Source organism: Poromitra crassiceps (genome assembly GCF_964638095.1).
Source record: "Poromitra crassiceps genome assembly, chromosome: 9".
Lineage (NCBI taxonomy): Eukaryota > Metazoa > Chordata > Actinopteri > Beryciformes > Melamphaidae > Poromitra > Poromitra crassiceps.
Window position 1 is genome coordinate 40,639,472 of NC_139630.1, and position 10,782 is coordinate 40,650,253.

Consider the following 10,782-nt stretch of genomic DNA (forward strand, 5'->3'; position numbering starts at 1 on the left):
ATGGCATGTGATCATTATAATGCTGTTACAGTAGACACATGGCCTGTGATCGTTATAACGCTGTTACAGTAGACACATGGCATGTGATCGTTATAATGCTGTTACAGTAGACACATGGCCTGTGATCGTTATAACGCTGTTACAGTAGACACGTGGCATGTGATCGTTATAACGTTGTTACAGTAGAGACATGGTATGTGACCGTTATAATGCTGTTACAGTAGAGACATGGTATGTGATCGTTATAACGCTGTTACAGTAGACACGTGGCATGTGATCGTTATAACGCTGTTACAGTAGACACATGGCATGTGATCGTTATAATGCTGTTACAGTAGACACATGGCCTGTGATCGTTATAATGCTGTTACAGTAGACACGTGGCATGTGATCGTTATAATGCTGGTACAGTAGACACATGGCATGTGATCGTTATAATGCTGTTACAGTAGACACATGGCCTGTGATCGTTATAATAATGCTGTTACAGTAGACACATGGCCTGTGATCGTTATAATAACGCTGTTACAGTAGACACATGGCCTTTATTTGATAGCACATAGGCAGACAGGAAAGGTGGGGCGAAAGAGAGGGGATGACATGCAGCAAAGGACCACGGGTCGGATTTAAACCCGGGTCGGCCGTGCGAAGGACTAAGCCTTTGTGGTACGCGCTCTACCAGGTGAGCCCATTGTTAGACGAATCTAAGCTTTTTTATACTGTTGTAAGAAGCTCTGCAAAACATCTGAAATATAAATGTAAAGACAAGCCTAGGTTCCCAGAAGAGCTGGATGACAGCACAAAGCAGTGGAGAGCAGATAATGGGTTACTGTTAGACACCTTGAAACAGACTAGCAGGATGAAAAAACAGAGTCCTACACAAACTGACATTAACACACACACACACACAGTCACACACGCACACCAACTCCTCTCTCCAGAATAACAACCAAGGTGACTGGGTGGGTGGGGGGAAACAACGAGACGTATACCATAATTACATAAATGAGATCCAGGTGCACGCAGGCCTGGTGGTGTAGCTACAGAGAGATGGGGAGGAATTAGTCAGTAGCAGTAGCTAGGCTGGTTGGGAGGCTGGCAGGCAGCATATCCTCAGGAGAGGGCAGTTACAGCAGGCTGCTGAACTAATGGCTACAGTAATGGCATGGCTGCACTTAGACCTGCCAATTTGATTGCAGATCTGCTGCGTAGCTGTTGCCACTGCCAAAGACGACCCAGGACTACTGCAAAGAGACAGTGAACGCACGGACGCACGCACGCACGCACACACACACACACACACACACACACACACACACACACACACACACACACACACACACACACACACACACACACACACACACACACACACACACACACACACACAGAGAGGGCCTTTTGGTTGCACCTGTGTTACTTCCTGCCTTTGACATGCAAAATGGCTGCTCTGAAAAAGGCGATTCCAATGGGAATCAGTAGTGTACAAGACCCTCAAATGGGATATCATGATAAAGGCTCTGGGAAATGTTATCTCTGTGCTGTTGGCAGCTCTAAATGACTTGTAAATCCACCAGAGCGTATTTTTGTCCCTGCCTGTGCTTCCCCATTGAGTGTCTAGAACTAGGCTACATTTTAAATGACAAAAGATCAAGGTAATTTAAATCTGCAAGGGAATTTCCAGCAGCAATAAATTCAGTCCATCACCAATCCCTAATGGCCAACAAACACACCAGTGCCCCTTATGCCGGTCACCTTTACGACCTCCCGAACAGGGCTGGAGAGGCGTACCTGCATGCAGTGCAGGTCAGTGGGAGAGAGTGACGCAAGCAGTTTTTGGCAGAACAGTCTGGGCACTGAATTGTGCCAAAGGGCAGATAGTCAAAAACACAAGCAACAGACATGTGCCAGCCATCTGATCCATAGACAGCATATCTGCCCATGTATGTATATATATGTAGGTATATGTATGAGTGTGGATGTGTATGTTCCCTTGTATGGCTGAGTAGTCACACGTGTATTTATACACGTGAGTACAGGTGTGTGTGTGTGTGTGGATGTGGATGTGTATGTGTACACATGTATTGTCTTTTTGGCCAGCGCACAGCGCGGCCCTACATTTGACTATGTCCACCCCGATTTAGGCACTGGTTTGGTCACCGATTTAGGGTCCACTTTTGTTGAGTGATGTCTGCTGCACGTCAATCCGAGGAAGCCTTCAGCTTAGGGTGGGACCACTGGTGGGATGCTGCGGAACTCGGCCAAACAGAAAGAAATGCGGACTGGAACAAGGACATGCTCCAGCTTACACCTCGATTATTTGTGCGTTTAGAAGATAACCGCTGTGAAACTATCACAGGAGTAGGCGTGAGCCAGAATAACATTGAAACTTCTGGTTAGAACCTTCACAAGAATGGTAATTAAATAAACTAATGGCCTTATTAAAGCATGTTGGAATGTTTTTTGTGTGTGCTTATTGATGCATGTTGCAATGTGTGTGATCCGAAATACACAGAAGACATAGAACACAGACAACTAAGGTGTGTGTCAGAGCTAATATTATACCAACATGTTACTGTATGTTCGTCCATATAGCTTTTATTTTGAAAATTGTAACCGGAAGTTTCGTTTTTACTCTGGCTAGTTTGACACTGGTTGTGATGTTCGTTAGCTTGTTTTCTTCTTCTCCTACTCATAAAGTATGGACTATTTCAGAACGAACACACCCCTACTTCAGAGACAACACCCGTGGCTCTAAGGTTCGTACTTTTTATTGGTGAGATTGGTGCATGTATGAAGAAGTGTGCAGAATTTCCAGATTACAGAGGGGGGCGAGCATAAATGCGGGAGTCATTAGAGCTCAACAGTCACGTGACTTTTGGTGATGTCATTTGCCCCGGAAGCAAGTTCCGCATTCATTTTCTCCATAGACATTTCGATAAATCCTTATATAACGAGTTTTAAGGCTCGACCAAGCCAACCCGTGACCTACTGAATCATGAGTGACCATAAAACATTTGGTTTAAGCGAGAGCAAAAAATAACAAAGGGAATTTTTTTTTTTTAACCCACACTTGGTTGAAAATTAGGAAAGAAGTGTACGAAGTTTCATGTTTATAAGGGCCTCAATCAGGTCCGCAGACCACTGGGCGTGTTTCTTTGTGTCCCCGGCGCATGCCGGTGTGAATTCCCCATTTTAAAAACAGTGTTGTTTGGACCCCGCCCAGCCAGAAAACTAGACACTGATATGAAGCTACACCTCACGTTAGTCGGCTGTGCAATGGAGAGGGGAGAGGAGGAAAGAATTCCACCCAAACCTAGTCCGCAAATTTTTTTATAATAATTCTATCAAAATTCCACATGATCGACATGATTCCTTAACGATCAATTATCGATTTCCGATTATTGATGCCCATTCCTAGTTCAGTCATCAAGCCTTATTTTCCCTACATTGAGTGACGAGCATTAAACCCGAGAGATTGCCTGAAGCAGATAGTAGTTTAACACACAGCCTACCGCGCCGTAGCTACTAACATTAAGCAGCCAAGTTCGGCCGACTTTGTACTTTTCGTTTTAACGAACATCTTATTAGTTACTGCAGTGTACGATAAGATGTTCATTAAAACATCTTATTAGTTACTGCAGTGTACGATAAGATGTTCATTAAAACGAAAAGTACAAAGTCGGCCGACTTTGGCTGCTTAACGTGGAGAAGCTGGCTAGCATTAGCTAGCTACGTTAGCTTGTGCATGTGACTGGTAGGTGGGCCAGAGGAGTTGTATGAAACACGTCTCTCACTTCCAAGCCATCTCATCTTTTATTGCGGTCCCGAATCCGTTATTCCATGAGACTGGTGTGTTAGCCAGGGAGCCCAGAGAGATTCTGCTCCAACAGGCAGAGCAAGATTGCTCCGGCTGCCCTGCCGGCAGGCTCGGGAAGAGCATGGTGACGTGAGGTTACAGTAGGTTGCCATTAGTCTCGCAGTGCCAGCCGTAGATGATATCTACCTCCGTCGCTGGAAGCGTGATGACGTCGACAGTGGGTCTGACTACGTGAGACTAGGTTGCCGTGGACACCTTGGTCTCTAGTGATTGATTAGGGAAGACCAAAGCCTGCCCCGTCATAGAAATGCTGTGAAGTGGATTGGCGTGCAGCAGATGTCACTCAACAACTCTGGTTCCGCCGGCCAAAAACAGTGGGCAAGTGGTGGGATTGCTGGACATGAATACTTACAGGCTGGTGGGCTACGCTTTTCTGTACTGGCCATTATGCTAGGTTTCGACCTAGCCTTGTTTTTCTTTCTTTTCCTGTGTCTGAGCTTGTTGTTGTTTGTTTTCTAAGAAAAACTCAAAATAAAATATTGTAAAAAAAAAAGTATGATACTGTGACTATGTTCAATTCCTATTAGATCAGTGGCATTGGAATTGGATAGTTAACAGAACATAATCTTATAAAGTGAATGCAGTAACAGAAATGGAATTGAGAAGAATGCAGAATAGAGCAGAAAGCATAAGTCACTCAGACCATTTTTCTGACAGATAAAAAAAACACCTTTAATGACCAGAAACACGGAAGGGCGTCAAACTTTTCCCTGCTTCACACAAGACTACTTCCTTGTTTCATACTAAATATAGCCCTCTGTGGTTGGGGGCGGGGCCTTGTACAAACATCTAAAGTACATCTGAGCTCTAATTCAACTGTACATTAGCTTCAGAAAACACAACCTGCTGCAACATGGACAGACAGACTCCATGACTCTATGTCCTAAAAAGTACAAATTTAATAATGTCAGCATCATGTGGCACAGTGCTTTATTGCCCACCATAATCAATGTAATCACTTATAACCCAATAAGGAAGTAGCATTCTTTGTTGGCAGGGCATGAAGAGGCAAGACCAGTAATCCAACGAAACTGGCTGTGCCAGTTCCAACTATAAATGATGCTCTGGCAGAGCAGTAGGACACAGTGGTATGCTCTGGTAGAGCAGTAGAACACAGTGTTATGTTCTGGTAGAGCAGTAGAACACAGTGTTATGTTCTGGTAGAGCAGTAGAACACAGTGTTATGTTCTGGTAGAGCAGCAGGACAGTGTTATGTTCTGGTAGAGCAGTAGGACACAGTGTTATGTTCTGCTAGAGCAGTAGAACACAGTGTTATGTTCTGGTAGAGCAGTAGGACACAGTGTTATGTTCTGGTAGAGCAGTAGAACACAGTGTTATGTTCTGGTAGAGCAGTAGAACACAGTGTTATGTTCTGGTAGATCAGTAGAACACAGTGTTATGTTCTGGTAGAGCAGTAGAACACAGTGTTATGTTCTGGTAGAGCAGTAGAACACAGTGTTATGTTCTGGTAGAGCAGTAGAACACAGTGTTATGTTCTGCTAGAGCAGTAGAACACAGTGTTATGTTCTGCTAGAGCAGTAGAACACAGTGTTATGTTCTGCTAGAGCAGTAGGATACAGTTGTATGTTCTCCTCCAGCAGTAGAACACAGTGTTATGTTCTGCTAGAGCAGTAGGACACAGTGTTATGTTCTGGTAGAGCAGTAGAACACAGTGTTATGTTCTGGTAGAGCAGTAGAACACCGTGTTATGTTCTGGCAGAGCAGTAGGACACAGTGTTATGTTCTGCTAGAGCAGTAGGACACAGTGTTATGTTCTGGTAGAGCAGTAGAACACACTGTTATGTTCTGGTAGAGCAGTAGAACACAGTGTTATGTTCTGCTAGAGCAGTAGAACACAGTGTTATGTTCTGGTAGAGCAGTAGAACACAGTGTTATGTTCTGCTAGAGCAGTAGGACACAGTGTTATGTTCTGGTAGAGCAGTAGAACACAGTGTTATGTTCTGCTAGAGCAGTAGAACACCGTGTTATGTTCTGCTAGAGCAGTAGGACACTGTTATGTTCTGGTAGATCAGTAGAACACAGTGTTATGTTCTGCTAGAGCAGTAGAACACAGTGTTATGTTCTGCTAGAGCAGTAGAACACAGTGTTATGTTCTGCTAGAGCAGTAGGACACAGTGTTATGTTCTGGTAGAGCAGTAGAACACAGTGTTATGTTCTGCTAGAGCAGTAGAACACAGTGTTATGTTCTGCTAGAGCAGTAGAACACAGTGTTATGTTCTGCTAGAGCAGTAGGACACAGTGTTATGTTCTGGTAGAGCAGTAGAACACACTGTTATGTTCTGGTAGAGCAGTAGAACACAGTGTTATGTTCTGCTAGAGCAGTAGAACACAGTGTTATGTTCTGCTAGAGCAGTAGAACACAGTGTTATGTTCTGCTAGAGCAGTAGGACACAGTGTTATGTTCTGGTAGAGCAGTAGAACACAGTGTTATGTTCTGCTAGAGCAGTAGGACACAGTGTTATCATGTTCTGGTAGAGCAGTAGCTGATCGCAGCTCTCTCTCTCTGTCAGATTGCATGATCAGCAGGACGGTGCAGAACCACATCATTATGAGAGCAATACTGCCACTTCCAGAACAACGCTGCTCTGAAGTCAGCCTAAAAAAGCTGTTAAAATCACAGGCGTGTCATCCCAAACCAGAACATAATGAGGATGTATTATAATGAGGAAGTACTATGTTGATGATTCACACATTTGCAAAGAGCAACAAATCTTAGTTGCTGTAACTTTTTAAGACATGCCCATGTCTTTAGCGTTAGGCATATTTTGGACATACTTTGATGTTATTTCAAGAGATCCCTTTTTACACTGTCTTTCTTATTTTGGTAAGAGAGAAGTGAGCAACAAGAAGATCCAAAGTACCCCAAGACTCTGAAACAGCAATGTTATTTGTCAATTGTGTAGACCACGTTACACGGGAAAAGTGGAGGTGCCTTCGACTCGGGAGGGAAAAAATACACGCAACTCTCCACTTCAGCCACCAGCCAGCCAGCAGGCTGCTACTGCAGTTTCTCAGCTGGCCTGGACTCCTGGAATGCAAAGGGAGCCAAGAAGAGCAGCAGCGACGCAGGCATGTGTCCGGGAACAGAGAGCACTCAGTGTGCCAAAGAAACAGCCCAGAGGAGATCTCCACCCGACAGGCCCCAGTGCTGCTGCTGGAGCCCTGTGGAGGGAGCCCTCTGCACGGCAGCACAGAAAGGACCCTTTGTTACCACACATGATGTAGTGTTAAGCCCCAAAGCGCCTGAGCATCCCTCTGCTACCGCGAGCAGAGAGTGAGGGAGTGACAGACAGCCAGACAGTGAGGAGAGGGAGAGAAGCAGAGAGAGGAGAGGAAAGCTGAGATGAAATACAGAGAGGGGGCAGAAAGCTGGGTGAGAAGAGGAATAAAGCAGTGAAAGAGCAGAGAGAGAGAGAGTAGAATAAAAATGAGAGAAACATTGGCATATGTGTTGTTGGCATATGGCACTGGTGAAAGGTACGGAGATCTGAGAGTGGGATTGAAGCCAGAAACAATGTTATCTTTATTCACAAGATGCTTTCTCTAGGTGCTATGTTGTCAAACAGAACAGCGTCTGAATGCAGGACAGGGATTTTGTTATTTTATCTCACTGCAGTTATGCACGGTTAAACCAAGAACCATTTCTTTTAGGCTGTAGATTGTAGATCTTTGTTAGTTACAGTAAAACCGGTGCAAAACAAGTCAATATTTCTGTACAATGGGAGTCACATAGGCCATTATTATGGCTTGATTCAAACCTGGAGATGGTTTTCCTTTATGAATGGGTTAAAGTCTCACCATCACAAACAATAACACACATTCTGAGCAGCAAAATAATCTGACTCAGAAGGTTTGGCATGAAGATCAGATACTATTGCTCACTTAAATAATACCTACAACTCAACTCATAGGTGTGATAGGGTGGGACAACATAAAATATCAGGAAATAAAGGGAACGTGGGCATATTAAACCAGAAGTATGTCCATGTCCATACATCAAATACGTAGCCTGTTGCCACCAAAACGTTTGAATCCATCTTACACTAAATCTCTGGGGACCCAGCAATGATTGATGACAATGAGGGTAATAATGTAATTAGGTATATGTGAGAAATAAGTAGACATAGGTTCTTCTTGGCAACTTTTGCTTGGTCTTTAACTCATTCAGTGCCAGCCACTTTTGGAGAACGGATGCTCCCAGTGCCAGAGTTTTCAGAGCGTTTTCAGTGATTTCTCGAGGCCCACAGAATATTGTGTGATATTACTATGTAAACACCGAACACGCACAAGAACGAGCTGGCTCTATTGTATCATCAGCAAAAAAAAGTTTATTGATACCATTTTCCGTTCTTTAGTTATGAGCCGGAGAAGATAGGTTGTTTTCAGCGTTTTCAGGCTTTTCAAATTATTAGCTGAGATAATCCGCCTTTTGTGAAATGCAGCATTTCAAGCACATTCACTGAGTCTGAAGATAATATTTTCTGATGTAGTGACGTAGTTGTTGTGTGATGCCCTGCGTGCACCACCCCCCTCCCCCCCCCCCCCCGTAAACTCCTCCCCACACTGCACACAGCCTCACGCAACCATTATATTTTCGGATTGCTGCGTTTGTGTGCTGCTGTCGGCTCTCAGCGCCACAGCAGGGAAGAGCCAACCCGGATTGCTGAATGGTTTGGCGTCAGGGGCTGCTTTCCTGTCTGCTAATCGGGTGGAGAAACTATACAGACAGACAGACAGACAGACAGGGACAGAGGGGCTCAGTTGTGAGCGCGGATTGACTCCTGTTCGGAGCCAATGTCAGCTCCCGCGACAGAGCAAATGGCTCTGGGAGCATGCATCGGGTTGTCTTTGATCCACGGCTTTTAGGCTGTTTCTCGGACCTGTCTCTAATCTGGACTGCACCGAGCAAGCACTGTCGCCACCTAATGAGTCCGTAAAATAGGTTATACACCTCCAATAGCTACTATAGTTGTACAGGAGCTGCGGAAGGCTTTGATCGACGTCCCACCGTCAAAAAACGCATTGGACGTCGAAGGACGTCCGTGGCATTCTACGTCACTATTTAATTGGACGTCGAAGGACGTCCATGGCATTCAATGAGTTAATTGCTCTCATTTAACTGTGAAGATCACATTTGGTTCCTATCCTACAATATGGCAAGTGTCATATGTCTTGTCCTACCCAAATGACAAGAGACAAGCAAACTGCTTGATGCATAGGCTATGGAAAGAAAAGAAAACATTTGCATTGGAAACGCTCAATAGAATTAAATTGAAGCGTTTGGAAATGGAGTTTGTGCGGGGGAGAGACCCTCACAAGTCAATAACACATCACTGCAACCGGCTCAAACTTGGCCAATTGCCTCCAGAGCAGCCTGAACGCAAAGTCACACGCGTCGACACGTGCAACTGTACTGCGAGCTATTAAACAAAGACAAGAGTGTACACAATAGCCTAGTAACCTACACAACACACAGATACTACACACAGCTTACAGTACACTATACACACAACCTACAGTACACAATACACACACAACCTACAGTACACAATACACAAAGTCTACACAGTACACGACAGCCTACACAATACTAGCGTCAGACAAAAAGAAAGAGAAAGCATTACCAACCCTATGCTAACCGAATAACATATGAGTACATTATTATAACGTTCCCTTTGTTCGAGCTTTGCTTCAGCCTCGTATTATATAGCCTGTCTTTGTTTAACATTCGGTCACACTGCGACATTTTATAGTGTATCACTTTACTAACGTTAGCGGGCCCGGCCATTGCAACGTTGTAACCATTATCACAGCTCATGTGACGACAATGTAACAATGTGGTTATAGTGTAGCAGTGTAGACTGCCAGAGCAGTTAACGTTGCTCACCGGTTTGAAGTTTTGGTGGACATTTAGCACGGACATGTCCTCTGATAGAAACGGATGGTTTGATGATATTCAATCCCTTTGACCTGTCAGTAACTAAATATGGCATTAAGCTGAGAGATCACATATTCACTGCTCAGAGCTAACTCCATACATACACGTGACGTTAACGTTAATTAGATGACATCCGTGCGTTGACAAATTATTACGTTGCCCTCGACTGACGACATTTTCATCAAGAAAATACAAACAAACAGAGAGAGAGAGAGAGAGAGACAGAGACAGAGACAGAGACAGACAGACAGACAGACAGACAGACAGACAGACAGACAGACAGACAGACAGACGGAGAGAGCTATTGGCCTGTCTGCTTAGCTTGCGAAAAAATAGAAAATACTCACCAATGTGCAGGTTAGAGCAGAGCCCTCCTCTTTCCGTTTCACATTCGAGGCCTGAACTGTCATATAAATGGAGACAGCCAAAGCTGTAGTAGGAGCTGAATAAGCGTGTGTTTTGGTCGCGCGCGTGCGCGCGTGCGTGCGTGTGTATGTCCGTCCGTCAGTATAGTCAGTATAGAGTCTGCTTGTGCCTCGTCTCTCGTCCTCAGCTTGCCAGCTCTTTATTTTCGGTAAGCGGAAACGCTCACTGTGAGCTCCACCAGCTGCCTCTCGCACGGTCTCTATGGTTACCCCGTTAAAGGGGCGGCTCCAAATCTGTCAAGTCTACAGGAAAGCGGTTTGGCTTCAAAATAAAAGCACGTTTATTATAATGCTAAATAAAACCATTGCAATGAATGTGTAGTGAAACTATAGCTGTTAATCAGTTACTAAGATTATGCTGTATGGTGCTGGTATTTCAATTCATTTTACATTTCCGCTTTTATGAATGGATAAATAAATAAATAAATAACGAAATAAATAAATAAATAAATAAATAAATAAATAAATAAATAAAACAACGTTTTATTTTGAAGGTTGTGACAGGAAGTCCCCTTTTT

At 44.2% G+C, this 10,782-nt stretch overlaps 1 protein-coding gene across 2 annotated transcripts in view; it reads right to left on the reverse strand.

Moving 5' to 3' along the window:
- Positions 1-10,414, reverse strand: part of susd6 (sushi domain containing 6) — a 53,145-nt gene extending 42,731 nt beyond the window's left edge. The window contains exon 1 of one of the 2 annotated variants that reach the window (XM_083643101.1): positions 10,187-10,414. The gene's annotated coding sequence lies outside the window, so the exon portion shown is untranslated. Of the gene's footprint in view, positions 1-9,788; positions 9,930-10,186 lie in introns of those variants that run through there. The other variant, XM_083643102.1, reaches the window with a different exon arrangement.
- Positions 10,415-10,782: the final 368 nt, after the last annotated feature.